Here is a 17870-nt window from a genome sequence, read left to right as displayed (position 1 = left end):
TCTTTTATATTAATACAATAATATATGCGAATGATATTTTCAATCGTTGACATATTTTCAATCAAATATGCATTAAAAAGTAGATATTTCCATGAATGCATGAGTATAAATATATAGGACGGAATCAATGACATTCGTCTCATTAATATTACATCAGTTCGAATTGCATCTTGTTTAAGTATTATATTTTAATATATATATATATATATATAAAATTTTTCACATGAAAAAAATGATTTATGAAATCGTATAATTATAGATTATGAGTGATTTAATTATTTGAAGATTCATGAAGGTCCATAGTATTTCTCTCTCTCTCTCTCTCTCTCTCTCTCTGTCTATCTATCTATCTTTCGATGCATCGAGAAATCGCAATAGCACCTTCGCTCGTAATGCAAGCCAACGACCTTGGCCTTGCCCGAATAAGACGCGGCCTTGAGGAGCGATCGATGCGACCGGCAGCCGGTGCAACGGTGGAACTGGATCCAAACTGGTTCTCACGTGCTCTCTTGGTTTAGACGCATCGCGTGCATCGACTGCGCCTGCCTTTTACTCTTCTCTCTCTCTCTCTCTCTCTCTCTCTGTCTTTCTCTCTGTCTTTCTCTGTCTTTCTCTCTGTCTTTCTCTTTGTCTTTCTCTTCATTTCGTCTCGTTCTTTATTCTCGCTCGTTGAACTGACGAACCCTCTTAGTAAGTTACTTAACAAGTCTTATTCGCAATAAATGAATAAATGAAAAATATCTCATTGAAAATTGTATATGTATATTTGTATATATATACATATGTGTGTGTGTGTGTATTTTTTAAGGATCAACCTAATTACATGCGTGATAATTAATTTCGATAAATTCCACGGATATTTAGCGGTGCATCGTACGTGTACGAGAAGCAAACGACGCCATTATCTCGTGAAAAGCATACCGCTCTCGTGTAGTTACGACATCGTTCCGATTCTTCGAAAGTTTCTCACGCCAGTTCGTACATTCTTGCGATTCAACGCTATCTCCAATCAACATAGGTAATATATATATATATATATATATTTTATAAGTAAATACTTACGTGATCCGTTTTTCGGAAATTCCTCGTCATTTATATTTATTTAATTTTATTTCCATCCGTGAAACGATCGTAGAGTTTCAAAATTTTATTTTAAATACAATTGTCGTTCTAGTAGGAAGTAGAATGAATTTAGATCGTCACAAATTTACATATATATATATATATATATATATCTACGTACGTAGATTATATTACTTTATATGTATCCGAATAAAAATCTTATCCTTGATATTTTTCATTATCCAAATACATACTTATTATAAAGTTATTTCTAGAAATAATGTTCTATTTAATTAATGTATAATTTATTATGATGATAGACATGTATAAATGATATATATATAAAAGTATTCTGCATTTATCAAAATGGGCAATTATAATATCTCCTGTTTATATCGCGTATCTATACATCTGTTAATCGGTTATATTTCTACATCTATACTTGCATTAAATGTTTATAAAATGATTATAGTTGAAAACACGTTAAAAGTGTTGCGATATATTAATTAAGAAATTGATGAATACTTTCATAATTAATAATAATATAATATGTACTAACATGGGTATCGATTTTATATAATTATAAAAAAATAAGAAAGAACCAATCAAAGTATTAATGAATATATATATATATATTAACACGATAAATTACATTGGCAAATATTCTTAAGCGGATATGTTTATAAAAGAATCATTCTAATGAAAACGCATTAAGATTATTTCAAAAGTATATCTTCTCGTATCATTTAAATATTTCGAGATTAAGGAATCAGTTAAGAGGATATACATATATATATATATATATATATATATATATATATATATATATATTAATAATTAGAAAAATAATTCAACTATAAATGAATTGAATTCATAGGAAGGTCTTTTTAGATTAGACAAAAGGTGACGATGGAAGAGAGAACCTAGCGGATAATCTAAGAGAGAAGGAAAAAAAAAAATAAAAGAAGGACGGAAGAAAGGAAGGAAAAAAATGGTTCCTTTTTCTTTTTCTTCTTCTTCTTCTTCGGAGATGTAAGTTCGAGGTCGGGTCCTACGAGAAAATGAAGGGAGTCGTGCTTGCCTCGACAGAAATTCGAAACGAAGAGAAACGCGAGGATCAGCTTGGCGATTCTCGTTCGTTAATATCATCATATACATAGCAACGAGGAGAGCACGCGCACCCTCGGCCTTGGGGCTTGAAGAAACAACACTCTTCTCTCCTCTCCTCTCTTCTTCTTCCACTGTCCTCCTCTCCTTTCCTCTCCTTTCCTCTCGTAACATTGCATAATGTTACGCGAGACGTGCTGCATAATCTTGCTCTTTTTTCTTTTTTTTTCCTCCCTCTCTCTCTCTCTCTCTCTCTCTCTCTCTTTCTCTCTCTGGTCTTTTTTTTCCTTCTTCTTTCTTCTTCCTCTTCCTTTATTGCGATCGTACGTTATGTGCGCAGTGTAAAATCATTATCGGCTTCTTGGAAGAACAAAAAGTTTACGTGCGTGCGTATAATGTTTTTTTTCTTTCTTTTTTTTTTTTTTTGTTTTTAGAATATCCTAACAATTCAGGCTAAATCAAAGAAATAATGATCTTTTATTTTGTTTAGATATTTTTTTCTTGTTAAAATTTTTTAGAAATAGTCATATATATATATATATATATTATTTTTTTGTTTAACTGACGAACGCTAACCATATAATCAATAATTAGATAGCTAGAATAAATTCGAAAGATTTGGCTATTAAAATCTTAAATCATTTTCCTTACCTTGAACGACGTAAGAAGACACGTATTCAATTTTTCGATCTTATCGTGCGCGAAAAACAGGATCTCTTTAATAACGCAAACGTTCGTTCACGTGTCATAGGCAAGTTAAGGAAAAAAAGAAAACAAAAAAAAAATAAAATAAAGGAAAAGGACTTTAGCACGCTACGAATTAATAATCGTATAACGCGTCACGTAAGCATCAAACGTAATCACGTGAATCGTGATAATTTTTCGACGTAACTTTGTATACGCAATGACGACAATGCTCTTAAAAAAACGTTCGTGAATAATGCCATTATGACGAGGTCGTTTCGTTGATTGACAAATCTCTTCTCTTTTCTTTTCTTTTTTTTATTCCTTTACCGTAAATTTGTTTGTTTATCTTTTAGTTTACTTTTCTTTCATGTTCCTTTTTTTTTCTTTCCCCTTTTTTCTTTTTTTCTTTTTTCGTCTTCCTCTTTTTTCTCTCTCTTCTATTTCTTTTTTTCTTTTCTTTTTTTTTTTTTTTTTCTTTTGTTCCCCTATGTGACGAAAAAAAAATCGAAATTCTTTTTTTTCGATGCATGAAAGCATGACACTCTCGTAGATGCACTCGTTTGACGTTTGGTTCCTTAACGTTATTATCTCGCGCTTATGCATGCATTCACGGTAATACTTGACAACGATGATCTGTACAAGGACAAGGCCATTTGATCACAGGTGGCCATCGTTCACACGCTCAGTCCTTATTACGACACTATGACCAACGACGACTATTATTACGCCGATACATTACAACATTCTTCATGGTCAACGATCGAATCAAATATCCCATTTATAAAAAGGAAAATTAATCGAGAACGAATTTCCTTATTCTCGTCGTGGGTAAAGTCTCATTTCTTCTTCTTTTTTTTTCTTTTTTCTTTTTTTTTTTTTTTTTTTTTTTTTTACCTCATCTTTCCTTTCCCGTTTTTCTTCTTCTCCCTCGAGAATGTCTTCCCGACAGAAAGAGATTCCCGAGAAGGAAGAGAAATGGACGTGCTTGGAAATGGATTTTTTCCTTTTCTCTTTTTCTTCCTCCTTTTTTTCTCTCTCCTTTCTTTTTCTGTTCTTTTCGTTTCTTTTCTTTTCTTCGACCTCGTACCGTGAACATTTTCAATTTTTGAGATACGAAAAACCTCGCAGAATTATTACGAAATGAAATCGTCCGATCCATGTCTGACGATCGGAAGATCTAATTCCCCCATCGATCATCCTCTATCTCTATCTCTCTCGTTTTCTTTGATAACACCGACAAGCGACTACTGTAACACGATTTTGACGTAAATAAGATCGTGTATAAAAAGAAAAAAAAAAAAAAAAGGAAAAAATAAAAGAAAAAATGAAAAAATAAAAACAAACAACGAGGAAAAAAGAGTCGTTTTTTTTCTATTTTTATTTTTTCTTTTCCTTATTTTTTTCTCTCTTTTTTTTTTTTTTTTTCTTCTTAGACTTTCGTCCAGGCATCTTGCGAAAAAAAAAGACAAAAAAACAAAAAGAAAGATGAAAAAGCTCACCTTTACGCGTGGTAGTGTGTCCTTGACTAAATCACGATCCTTGGATAGCGCCGAAAAGACATCGCTTTCGTCTATCTTTTTTTATTTCTTAATTCGAGACTTTCGAGCGAATCGGATTCATATCATTAGATAGATACTTTATATATAGACCGATTATTATTATTATTATTATTATTATTATTATTATTATTATTATTATTATATTAATAATATTATCAATAATATTTATGTACAATATCGGATGTGCGATGGTGTGTAGCATATACTCGCGATGAATGAAGCGTTTTAATTTGATTGATTAAAAATATACTCATTACATTGGATTGATTGATTGATTTTATCTTGTTATTCGAATAACACTTTTTTTTTGTTCTCTTATTCTCTCTTCCTCATTCTCTATCAGAAATTCTTTTCAATTTATCCTTTCTCTTTTTCTCTCTTTCGCTCTCTCTCTCTCTCTCTCTCTCTTTCTCTATCTCTCTCTCTCTCTTTTATATTTTTATTATGATAATTACTCGAATCTTAACGCGTGTCGTAGGCCAACACGTGCGTACGTTATTCTCCTTTCCTTCATTTTATTATTATTATTTTTTTTTTTCCTTATTTTTCTGTCTTCTTTCATGTCTCTTCTTCCTGGATTGGCTGCTTGCCTGTATGTCTGTTACTCGTGCGTCTCTTCAACTTTTCTATCCATCTGCTATCTTTCTCTCTCTCTCTCTCTCTCTCTCTCATCTCCTTTCTCACTCAATTTCAAGGACCAGCCGATGAGAAATACCGAACGATCGTACGATTTACGGCAACCGCAACCACGGCCGCGGCCGCGGTCCTCCCGACCTTCTCGCTACCGCACGTGTTTCATGTCCACGACTACGCGTGACCTTGAAATTTGTTCAGTTCAAAGACTTCACGACATCTTCGAACAAAACGTATATAGCGCGTGTATTTGGATCGATGGATTCCTTCTTATCATTGTCGTCGTTTTGCGTCGATTTTTTTTTTCTTTTTTTTTTTTTTTTCTTTTTTAAAGACACAAATGTGAAATAAGACGAATCAATTTGTATTTCAAGATTACAATGTGTCCGTATATTGTACGATTAATCAGTAACATTAGCCAATAACGATTGCTCGTAATTTTTTTGCTTTCTCTCCCTTTCTTTTTTTTTCTCTCTCTCTCTTTCTCTTTTCTTCCGTCGCTGTTCTTTCCTTTTTTTGCTTCCCGACAATATTTTTTTTTCTTTTTTTTTGCTGCGAATCAGTATCGAAAAATTCATCTTACGATTAGTAAATAAGTGTATATCCGTTAGTTCGTGTAAGTATATCCTATCCTATAAGCGTTTTCCCTTCCTGCCCCCCCCTTCCGTAATTTCGTTTTGGAAAAGTTTTCGTTCGATGTTATTTTGATAGGAAAACGATTTCCGTTCTCTTTTTCTTTTTTTTTTTTTTTCTTATCTTTTTTCTTCTTCTGTTTCAAATTCGTAGAATTTGTTAATAAATATTTATTTCCACTAAAAAAAAAAAAGACGTTCCTATTTACGATTGAAATGATGATAACGTCGACACGTGGCCGATCACCTTAATACTCCATTAAGTCTATAATGGTATGACAAAGATATTAAATCGTGGGAGGAAAATTTTAAATAAATAAAAAAAGAAAGGAGAAAAAAAAAAAAGGAACATGTTCGTTCCTTTTAGCTTTAATCACGATTATGATCGACAATGATCTTTCCCTCGATCGATGTCCATATGTGAAAGAGATACGCGCGCACACGCACGCACGTTCTTTTGACCTTTTACCTTTTTTTTTCCCCTCTACTTTTTCCATTTGTTTTATATACGTATATACGTATATTTTTTTTTCTCTTTTTTTTCTTTTTTTTTTTTTTTCTTTTTTTTTACTTAGGATCTGTGACGTGATTCATATGATTATATAAAAGCATATATATATATATATATATATATATAGATACACATATATATATGTATATCTTCATCTCTCTCTCTCTCTCTCTCTCTCTCTCTCTCTCTCTCTCTCGACTCTGCCCTTGTCTCGTCGACTGACATATACGATCGATCGGTTTCGCACGTTTTCTATCGATGGATTACGATGACCGCAACGCGAGGCCTCTAAAACGGATTCCAACACGAGGAGAATAGCCTTGCACGATCGTTTCCATCTCCCTCTCTTCTTCATTTTATAACCCCCACCCAGTAACAGTAATACTTCGCGGACTCGTGGAAGGTTATCTTAGCCGTGTGCGTTTGTTATCATGATCCGCGATATCGCCGTCGACAAATGATTCAGCACTACGACGACTACGATTACTATTACAACGACAACGATGAAGATGAGTTCAAGTACGCGTTGTTCCCCACCCCTCCTCCTGCTTCTCGTGTTCCTTCCCTCGTCCAAATTGCGTTCGATCTTTCATAATTATTATCATGATAGTTACGCGTGTATAGGTAATGAATACGTAAATATATCGTGTTTGATATATACTCCCTTTTCCGAACGATCCAAATATTTCCTTCCTTTCTCTCTCTCTCTCTCTCTCTCTCTCTTATTTAACTTTGATTTTTATATATTTCTTTTTCTCTTCGTTGTTGTTGTTTTCTTCTTTTTTTTTTTTTTTGTTATGTTCTCTCTTCCTCTCTGTCTTTTCGCTTGTTTTCGAAATTCTCACTTTTTGACAATTTAATGACGATACTTTTACACACGCATTTTCTTCGTCCCGTTACTTTCAATCTGACGGAACTACGATTATACGATCAAGGGAATCCCCAATATTATTTTCACAATGGATTTACAAAGTGAAGAAAATTTAAGGAATAAGGAAGGAAGGAAGGAAGGAAGGAAGGAAGGAAGGAATCAGACCAAGTTATCGTTTAACGCGATCGTAGACATTTAATTTATTTTTCTTTCTCGTACAAAAGAGAGGAGTAGAGACAGAAGTAGCTTCGACGAATTCCTTCGAAATTTTTTTTTTTTTCTCTTTTTTCTTTTTTCTTCATTTTTACAACGTTGAAGCATATAAACGTTATGTCATCATTATGTATAGGCAAATGTGCCAGTGCCGAGAAACCTTCATTTTTTTCTTCTTCTTTATCTATCTATCTATCCATCTCTCTCTTTCTTCTTTTTTTTTTTTTTTTTTTTTTTTTTTTTTTTGTTGACTCCTATCAGAAATCGATACTCAAGGTCGGAGACGATTTTAAAATGTTCGGAAGTTAACGCGTCCGGCTCAGTGGTTCCTCCTCTCGTCCTTGCAACAATTTTAGTTCATAAGGAATCTCTCTCTGTCTCTCTCTCTCTCTCTCTCTCTCTCTCTATCTCTATCTCTCTCTTTTTCTCTCGCTTAAATTTAGGAATAGAAAGAGTAAGAGAGAGAGAGAGAATTACCGAGGCCAACCTTGGACCACGTGATAACGATTATCAAGTATCTCATATTCAAAATGATTCACGCAAATGCGAAAGGAAAATTCACGACAAAAGAAGAAACAAAAAAAAAAACAAAAAAAAGATAGTAACATTCGACTGACCGAACCAATTCTTCTTTATCAATCTAGGATGAAAAGAGTACAAGGAAGTCGATATTTCTCGTAGATTTGTTACTTCGTCAAAGTTTATTTATCGAGTCGTATATGATATACCAGCGGTCAACGAAAAAGCCAATCAAGGGATATAGTACGTGTTTATATTAGAGTTATGTTTAATCTTGCGATTTTTTTTCTTTTCGTTTATATGCACATAAATATTTATTATTTTAATTTCACTTTTTTTTGTTGTTGTTTATATCCCGTAAGACAGATCCAATCATTTTGAAAGGTCAAACGATAATTAAAATCGAAAGGCAAATGGGAAATCGCTTTTAATGAAATCCCAAAGATGTCTATTTATAGTGCTATGGTCAACGGGTTTTCAATTGCGGCCATCATAGCAACGTACGTAAATTATTCGCAACATAACGCCGAGATTAATAAAAGAACGAATAATGCGCATGATCGTAAACGTACCGTACGGTGACACGCGCGGCTTCTCGTTTTAAACGCGTTTACGTACGCGAGTATGCGAGTGCGCTCACGCGTTCGAATTTAATCGATTCTCGTTATAACGTGTTATATATCGTTGCCCATTAGTCATGCTCGTCGAATTAATTTTTTCTTAATTGTACATCTATATCCGACTATATCGATCGTTTGTAAATCACGTAATCTTTAAATTCTACTCTTTTCTTTTTTTTTTTTTTACCTTTTTGCACTTTTCTTTCTCTTTTTTCCTCTTCCTTTTTTTCTCTCTTCCTTCCTTCCTTCCTTTCTTTCTTTATTAATCGAGATCGCACTCAGCGTTTACTTCGACATTAATATCAACGATGAAATAACACAGATCGTTGTCCATCCAATTTTCATTATTCCCATGCTATTTTTGCGTTGGCGGCCGAATGAATGACAAAACTTGCGATGGATTGCCATCTTGTTATTTCTCGTTTATAACATTATAGTACGGTTCGTATAATTTACAAAAGTTTCTTCGTTGCCTCGAAATCGTGCCAATCGGGCTCGTCCCAAGAATTGGCCGATAGCTAAAATTTCCACGTCGAACTCTGCGTACTCATCGTTCATCGAGAGTAACTTTAGTCGGCATTAACTATTTTATGATTCTTGAATAATAAGTTAGATAAATACTTAATACTATTTTCCTTACGACGAGAATTTCATCTTTTCAATTAGTCATTTTTCTAAAAAATAAGTCATATATATATATATATATATATATATTTGATATAATCGCATGAACAATACAACGATTCGACGTAAAACATAGTCATATTTATATTTAAAGATCAAAGGATCCCGATGTACCGATTTCGTAAGGACCCTGAACCGATATTATTAATACTGATCATTGACGTAATCGCGTATACGGCCAAACCAGGATAGCGAATGATTGAAAGAATCTACGTGACGAATAACGAAAACGTTAGGATATATAAACGTCCGTTTTGCGTTTATTCATCGTGTGCCATTCGTAAATACGTATGTACGTATATATCTACTCGTTTCACGAGAATTAAGATTGATCTTGGATTTCTTAACGATCGACTTTTAATGTCACTTTTCAATGTTTACATTTTTAACTCTCTAATTTTTCTTCTTTCTTTCTTTCTTTCTTTCTGTTTTCTTTATTCTATTTCTTTATTTACAAAATTACAGAGAAAGAAAAATTACGAAAGTACCATTGAGTGCAATATACGTCGTGTAAACAATCGACTTTATTTTCTTATTTATTTATTTAGTTTTTTTTTTTGTCCCAACGATAACGTACCAATGAGTTATTGGTCATGATAACCTTTTAGTTACTTTTTTATAATTTTGACTGTCGAAAACATCGATATCGTTGGACAAATTTAAAATAAATTAGACTTGGTGACATTTCGAAGGTGAAACATTGTAAACAAAATTTCTAATGTTTCCCGATTATCAATTTTCCTGCATAAAGATATGGAATGATGCAAAGCATAGCGTTATCTCTCTCTCTCTCTCTCTCTCTCTCTCTCTCTCTCTCTCAGCTATTAAATACATATTGTTGATACGTAACTAATATGATATATATATATATATATATATATATATATATGTTGATATTATTGTGATCCATTCTTTATATAACTTACAACCGCACGATTATACGAATGGGACGTTTTAAAAATCCACATAATGTATGCGCACGCGACATACATCATATGGTATTTACTTCTTTTACATCTAAGTAAGCAGATACATAAGTGGAATACATTTACGAAGAAAGATAAAGAGGACCGGGATCGAGATCGCGAAGGAGAAGAAGGAGGCGTAGAATAAACTTGGTCGACGATGCCTGATGTCCGCGTAAAACCGCTTTGAGATAGAAAGAGAGAAAGAGAAAGAGGGAGAGAGAGAGAGAGAGAGAAAGAGAGAGAGAGATAGTATTGCTGATAGGAATAAAATTCGACGACGCAAATTCAGAAGGTATCGCCGGCATTGTTATTCGAGAATGTAAAAGTATGGCTGACGCACGAGCCGGTAGTCTTGCTAATCGTTACTGGTAGAGTCCGACGCGACCGCAGCAGCCTCGACGTCGTCCGATAACGAGGAAAGATTATGCTCAAGGACAAGGCCACCGCCCTCCACCACCACCACCACCACCACCACCACCACCTCCATCACCACCACCACCATCACCATCAGCAATACCAATACTAATACCAACACTATCGTAATTCTCGTATATCCACTGCTGTAGTTAGGATACATTCGACCGAACGTTCGACGTATGTTAGGGCATCGCGACGAATCCACGAGCTCGAGAAGAATGTTTCCATGTGTATATTCGTCCATGTGTGTGAATGCATCTATATCTGTTCACTCGTTACATCGTATTCCTCTCTCTCTCTCTCTCTCTCCCTCTCTATCTATCTATCTCTCTATCTCTTTCTATTCCTCTTTATCTAACTCCAACACTCTATCTTTACCTCTCCTGCGTGCAATCGCGTCCTTGTAGTTACCGCCAACCATCGTCGAGCTGTCAACGAGAGCATAATGTCAACGATGAAAAATCGACAAAGATTCTTTTCCATATTTATATATATATATATATATATATATATATATATATATTCTTTTTTTGTTTATTTATATATATATATATTTTTTTTTCTCTTTGCAACTTATTTACAACGAAGGACATAATCATCGAAATAGAATCCAGTAATGTTCGAATTTAATCGAGATTAGGCATAAGCCCAATGCAATTTTCATAGAATCGACGTACGATCGATCGGCTATCATTTCGCAATTTAAAATGCTATGCCATTGAGGTGAAAAGATATTAATCTTCTTTTTGCTCCATTGTTTATCGAGCGACCACGAGGCACGATATCGCGGCCGATATTATCGCACTGTATTAATTTTTATCGTTAGCAATTAATAGTACAACTTTCGCGTTCGAACGATTTCGCGTATCTTTGAATATGCAAAAGTATTTCGAAATGGTTTTTCTTTTTTTTTCTTCTTCTCCTTTTTTTTTTGTTTTCCTCTTTTTCATCTCCTTCGATACTTCTGTTCTTTACTTTTCTATCTTCGTTTTTTCTTTCGTAAATATTTTCAAACACACATACACACACACACACACACACACACATATATATATATATATATATAATATATTAAAAGTCATTCGAGCTGCAATGAAGTTTTTTGTAAAATAATTAGTATCCTTCAGGAGGAATATTATCTCTATACGAATAACGAAAGAGAGAGGGAGAGAGAAAGATTTCTCGTTCAATACGATTATTAAAGATTACACACACACACATGTACATATATTTATTTTTTCGGCAGATAATATGAACGCATGAAAAATAGGTTTATAAATGTTACCGCCTTCCTGATTCCGATACGACCTTTCGAGAGCCGTATCGTGACTCATCGTATTGCGTTTCGGTCGAGTCGACGGGATGGCTCGGTCGAGAGGTCACCGAGTAAAACGAGTGGACACATGAGAGGAGGAAGGAAGGAGAGGGAAAGATCGGGAGGGAGGGAGTCACAAGAGAGGGAAAGAGAGAAAGAGAGGTCCTTTCGTAGGGTGATCACCGAGAAAGCGGCGGAAGTCACGCCACGTAATCCGGTTGGGCACGTCAAGGCCTCCGAAATGTTGCGTTCGGCCCTCCTCCTAATGTGCCGTTGCGCTGAATTATTATCATTCGGTGCGAAGCAGCGAGCGGTTACGCCGATCCCGGTACCGCTGTGTTGGCCTTCGAACTTGCCCGAAGCTCCTGTTTGCGACCGTGAGAGTCAATTCTGAAAATTGCCGAGCGCATTAGTGCGGTCGACACGCAGCTGGAGGAGTAGCAGCAATCCTGAAAGCATTCAAACCGATTCAATAACCTTCGATGGACTCCTAAGAAAATCTTTTTATAACGATTTCTTTTTATTTTTTTATTTATTTATTTTTTTTTTTTATTCTTTTTCTTTTGCTTTGTTTCGCTTTCTCGAAAGACCAAAACGGAAAGAGAGAACAAGAGAGAGAGAGAGAGAGAGAGAGAGAGAGAAAGATAAAGATGAACAAAGAAATAAGGCTTATCACATTTTATCTTCATGACGAATACGAGAGTAGATTTAGAAAGTAAAAACAACAATAATAACCATAACAATAACAATGACGACGAAGATGAGAACGACATAAGAAATATACGTACGAATTAAAAGTTCAAGATTGCGCTCGTAAAGATCATCGAAAGATATTCACGCGAATTGAAGTTAAGTGTTTAGAAGAATTTAAAGAGGTTCAAGTCGAGAACCAAAGCACAAAAGAATGAGAAAGAAGGGATGGAGTGGAGGTGGACAGAGAGAGAGACAAATAGATGGCACGCGGTCGTCTGTGAAAATTCAATTTCGTCTGTTGTGTCGCGTTTAGAGAACTAATAAAAGTCGGGACTGCTCGCGGCTTCGAATGAATACGCCTTTTACGAGCGCCACGATTATGAGGAAGGAAAAAGGAGAAAGAAAAGATGACCGCTGTCGGATCGGGAGAATGTCGAGGACTGACCTTGCGCGGATTCGAGCGATCCGGCTAATAATAAAATACGCGGGCGTGCCCGTACAGCATGCTTTCTATCTCTCCCTCTTTCTCTCTCTCTCTCTCTCTCTCTCTCTCTCTCTCTCTTTCTCTAAGACGTGTAAGAATTCTCTTCTTCCTTCTCTCTCTCTCTCTCTCTCTCTCTCTCTCTCTCTCTCTCTCTCTATTCCTCTAATTTTATATTTTAAATCGCGTTCATTTTTCTCTGAATCGTAGCTTCTCTCTTTCTATCTCATTCTTTCTCTTCTTCTTTGTTTATTTATTTATATATTTACTTATCTTGTTTTCATTTTAATTTTTATCTATTTTATACTAATACGTCTAAGCTCTCTCTCTCTCTCTCTCTCTTTTATTTTCTTCCAGTTTCACGCGTCTATCTACTCTCTTCTTTTTTTTCCGTCTACCCGTCCATTTTCTTTTCTTATCTCTTCTTCGTCTAATTCGCAAAAGAGAAAAATAAAAAGAGAGAGAGAGAGAGAGAGAAAAAGAGAGGCATTTTGCGACGCGGACGCGGACGCGCACGTGCCAACGATGAGTTCTACCGCGACAGCGATCGCTTTCAAGGACGACGATAGCGATTTCCCTTCCTAGAACGTCGAGGAGGGTATCGCTGATAAAGCCCGACAACTTTTCAGATGACGAGGTAACTCGTCTTTATCGAGGGAGAATTCTTTCGGGGAGAAGTGCGTAGTCGTCGTCGTCGTCGTCGTCGTCGTCGTCGTCTCGTCGTATTAGAAAAAATGATGATAAACTTTTCTTTTTTTTTCCTTTTTCGTATTCCGCAAAACCAATTCCATTGTCTGGAATGGACAATGTTTGTTTCTTTTCTTTTCTTTTCTATTTTTTTTCTCCTCCTTTTTCTTTTCTTTTCGTCGAAGAAACATTCAATCTACATTATGGGATGAGTATATTTAATTTGATATCAGCAATGGAATGATATAGTATATTAGTTAATAAGTGAGAGGAGTAAATTTTTTAAGACCATAAATTTTTTCATTGCATGAAAGAGAGAGAGAGGGAGAGAGAGAGAGAGAGAGAGATAAGATATGAATTTTCTATAGGAAGTTCGCGTCTCTCTAGCACGTTCGATCATCGCGAATCGCATACCGATCTCTTACCGAACATTTCCGGCAGAAAGAGGGTTCCGTTACGGGCCGGCGATGCAACGAAACTGCAGTACGGTCACGTTCCTGCAGTCGCATCGCAGTTACGCGTAACTGTAAAGGACTCTAACCGCCTGCTGTTAACTTGTTGCAACTATGCTAGGAGATAGACCCCGGCGTTATGCTAGCCGCGTAATCGATACACGCCCAAACCCTTTTCTAGAAGCATCGATCGTCGATAAACTTCGGCGCGCGTTTCAATGTGAATCGATAAACTTCAAATATCATATGTCGTTGGATATAGAGAGAGAGAGTGGATGACACCCGGTCATATACCAAATACCAACACCGATATGAAATCGGATACGATGGAACATCGATACTTTAGATCCAAGACAAAGAGACTTTAGTTTGGTAATCGCGAGACTCCTGGTCATTATCTCAATCAACAGGTGATTACGAATATCGCATGTCTTTATACATCCGTTATACTCCCACTCTTATCTCATTTTTCCTTTTCCCTTTTTTTTTTTTTTGTCTTCAATCAACAAATTGATATTTGTTGTACGATCGTTAAGGGTTATAATGCTTATAGGTATAAGTAGCTCATTAGGGATAGATCGTTAACGAAGTATTTACTTGATTGAAATCATCCAATTACACCTACTCCTCATCTTGTTTTATTTAGGTCATTAAATCAATAAATTATATCGCAACGTTATCCTTCGAATTTTTCTTTATATATATATATATATATATATATATATATATATATATATATATATAATCGTAGAAATATATATATGTATACACATAACTATATGGAAATACGTTTATATGGATATGTTGAAAAGTTAGAGTTGAATACTTGGGCGGCCAGTCGCCTCGATTTTATCGTTGAAAAAGCGATGGTAACCTGAACCCGATGGTTCTCGCTATGTTCATGCGAACGTAAGCGATCCTAAGCGAGTAACGCGTTATCAGATGGCCTCGTTAAACGTTAAACGCTTGATTGCGAATATGTTCGTGGATAAAGCGTTCGCGCGGAAAACGCTTATCGGAAATCCGAAAAGTAACGAAGGTATCGAAGATATTTTCTTATCAAATAAACAAAACGAGGAACGCACGTGTGTTTATATTACTTATATTTTCAAACAAACGAAATTAATTCTTATAAGCTAACACATACGATATACGAGAATGATATACAACTATTACCAGACGTAATTGAAATATCTGTTCCTTTTTTCTCTTTTTCCCATTTTTTTTTTTTTTTTTTAGATAAAATACTTTTACTCGAATTCAATTCGCAAATCAATTCCCATCGATATTTGTTCATTCGAAAACAAATAAAATATCTCAAGGAATGTATATACTTTATATATATATAGGACGAAATTAATAAGGGTCGATAAATTCGAATAAAAATTTCGAGATAAACTTAAGAAGGTATAGAAAAAGAGAAAGAGAGAGAGAGAGAGAGATAGAGGACAGAAAAGAAAAAAACAGAGAGATAGTAATGTGCGAGAGAAAGAGAGAAAGAAGAGCAATATTTTTGTTCTCTTTTCTTTTATCTTTTCTTTTCCTTTCTTTTGTTTTTTTTTCTTCTTTTTTTTTTCTCCTTTTTTTTTTTTTTTTTTTGAACGTCGCGCCAACATCATGCGAAGTCCGGAAGAGAAGCGGCGATTCTTTTGAAAGAGAGATGCGAATAAAAGGGCGCTTGCGAGCTTGCTTGCAAGCAGGCCTTATAACTCTCCTTCTCCACGTGCGCGCCGAATCGAGATCGTCTCTTCTTCCTCTTTCTCTCTTTCTCGTTGTAAAGAGAGAGAGAGAGAGAGAGAGAGAGAGAGAGAGAGAGAGAGAAGAGGTAAAAGGACGGATGTCAACGGCCTCGTCACTATTCAGCGCAAGTGCGCCTCGTTGGTCAGCCGTTGGCGCGGGCGTCGCTTTGCGTCGCTGTCCGTTCCTCTCCCCTCCTTTCCCCTTCTCACCACTCTTTTCCACTCCTCTTTGCTCCGCTCCGTTAGCGGAGGTCGTTGCCACGACGCCACACGTTATTCCTCCTCCTCCTCCTCCTCCTCCTCCTCCTCTTTCTCCTTCTCCTCTTCTTCGTTCTCCATCTCTTTCTCCACCCCGTTCACTCCTCTCAATACTCTCGAACGTACTTAACTCTATTCCTCTCGAATTTTCTTTCTTTCTTCGCGTACACCCCCTTTTTATTACGTACGATAACGAAATAGTTCGACTTTAGTTCTTCTAATAGATATGCAAACTGATTAAATAAATAAACGTATAGGACAGATAAATAAATAGATGGATGGATGAATCGTTTGATAAATGAATGAATAGATATGTATATATTTATATATATATATATATATATATACGTAAGCGTATCGGCCAATTTCTATTAAATCCAGTAATACTCGTTTGTTAACGAGTTTCAATCTTTAATTAACTTGTCACATTTAATTGTTTCCATTCAAAATTCTCATCGTCCATCGTTGAATACGAATTTTATCGATTTCCTTTTAATTAATTACCTAGTTGTCTGATTATCATATTATTGTTCCATTCGAATCTAATATATCGTTTAATCGATCATCATCATCATCATCATCATCACCATTACCATCATTACCATCATCATCATCATCATCATCATCATCATCATCATCATCATCATCATCATCGTTATTATTAATATTATTTTTAAGTTTCTTTCATCATATCGCACGATTATCGATCGATAGGAATCTCTTTAAAGGAAGAGCGTTTAAATCTATTAGAATTCTAATGCACGTCTATGTTAGTTCGTTCGTTCGTTCGTTCGTTCGTTCGTTCGTTCGTTCGATCACCACGACCTACCCCACTGAACGTATCTCCTTCTACTTATTCCTTTCGCGGGAATTACGTGCGCTGAGGAAGAACTTGTTGGTGTTACCATTGGACTCGCTCCAATTTTTCACTCGTTGAGGTTTTTCAAGATAAACGTAAACGTTCGAACGACGAAACTTTGCGACAACAATTGAGCAGACATATATGAGCAGACATATATTTATTTATATTCGTACTCGCGTCACATCTAATTCACAACGAAGTTATCGCTAAAACATTGCATTAAAATTTTTTCGTAAATTTTTTTCCTTCATCTCGTTTCCTTTCTTGTTCTCTTTTGTTTTTTCCTTTTTGTTTTCTTTTTCTTTTTTTTTGTTGTTGTTTTTGTCCTTTGACAAAAAAGTGATTACACGAAGTAAAAAAATCGAAAGAGGAATCTCGATATATCGAACGTTTCGCCGATCGTACACGTAGGTAACAAAATACAAATTGAATTCTACTCGCGATCGTGACTTTGCAATACGTGCGGGATGAAGAAAGAGATAAAGATAGTAATAGACAGACAGACAGAGAGAAAGAGAGAGAGAGAGAGAGAGAGAGACAGTGTGAAAGAGGGAGGGAGGGCAGAGGTGACTGCCCCCGTATTAGGTCACATTTGTGACCGCTCGAGGTTGTGCCTCGTTACTCGAACACGATTACGTCGCGTGCCAATGGACCTTCAACCCATATTAGCTCGTTGTAGCTATTTCTTCCTCGTCCTTTCAACCCCCTTTTCAAATCCTACTTTTTTTAATCTATTTACGATAAGCTATATTTTATATATACTCAGGTCGTAGCTTTATTTCCATAAACTTGGGGAAATAATAGGAATTGGACAACGATCGTATTCCGGTCCGTTCGTTTCTATCGGTTATCGACAGGTGTCGATAATCGAACGAGTCGATATATAATGGACTACCGACA

At 35.6% G+C, this 17870-nt stretch overlaps 2 long non-coding RNA genes across 3 annotated transcripts in view; one reads left to right on the top strand and one right to left on the bottom strand.

Moving 5' to 3' along the window:
• Positions 1-399: 399 nt before the first annotated feature.
• Positions 400-2064, top strand: LOC124955288. Its single transcript, XR_007102822.1, has 3 exons — positions 400-690; positions 865-1018; positions 1954-2064. It is a non-coding gene; the product is annotated as an uncharacterized LOC124955288 (long non-coding RNA).
• Positions 1939-17870, bottom strand: part of LOC124955286 — a 25079-nt gene continuing 9147 nt past the window's right edge. Inside the window, exons 2-4 of one of the 2 annotated variants that reach the window (XR_007102820.1) lie at positions 11769-12247; positions 4356-5860; positions 1939-4103 (exon numbers count right to left, since the gene is read on the bottom strand). This is a non-coding gene — a long non-coding RNA (uncharacterized LOC124955286). Of the gene's footprint in view, positions 4104-4355; positions 5861-11768; positions 13203-17870 lie in introns of those variants that run through there. The other variant, XR_007102819.1, reaches the window with a different exon arrangement.

The sequence above is a fragment of the Vespa velutina genome, chromosome 18 (genome assembly GCF_912470025.1).
Source record: "Vespa velutina chromosome 18, iVesVel2.1, whole genome shotgun sequence".
Lineage (NCBI taxonomy): Eukaryota > Metazoa > Arthropoda > Insecta > Hymenoptera > Vespidae > Vespa > Vespa velutina.
The sequence above is the reverse complement of the archived record's forward strand: the minus strand, read 5'-3'. Positions and strand labels throughout refer to the sequence as shown.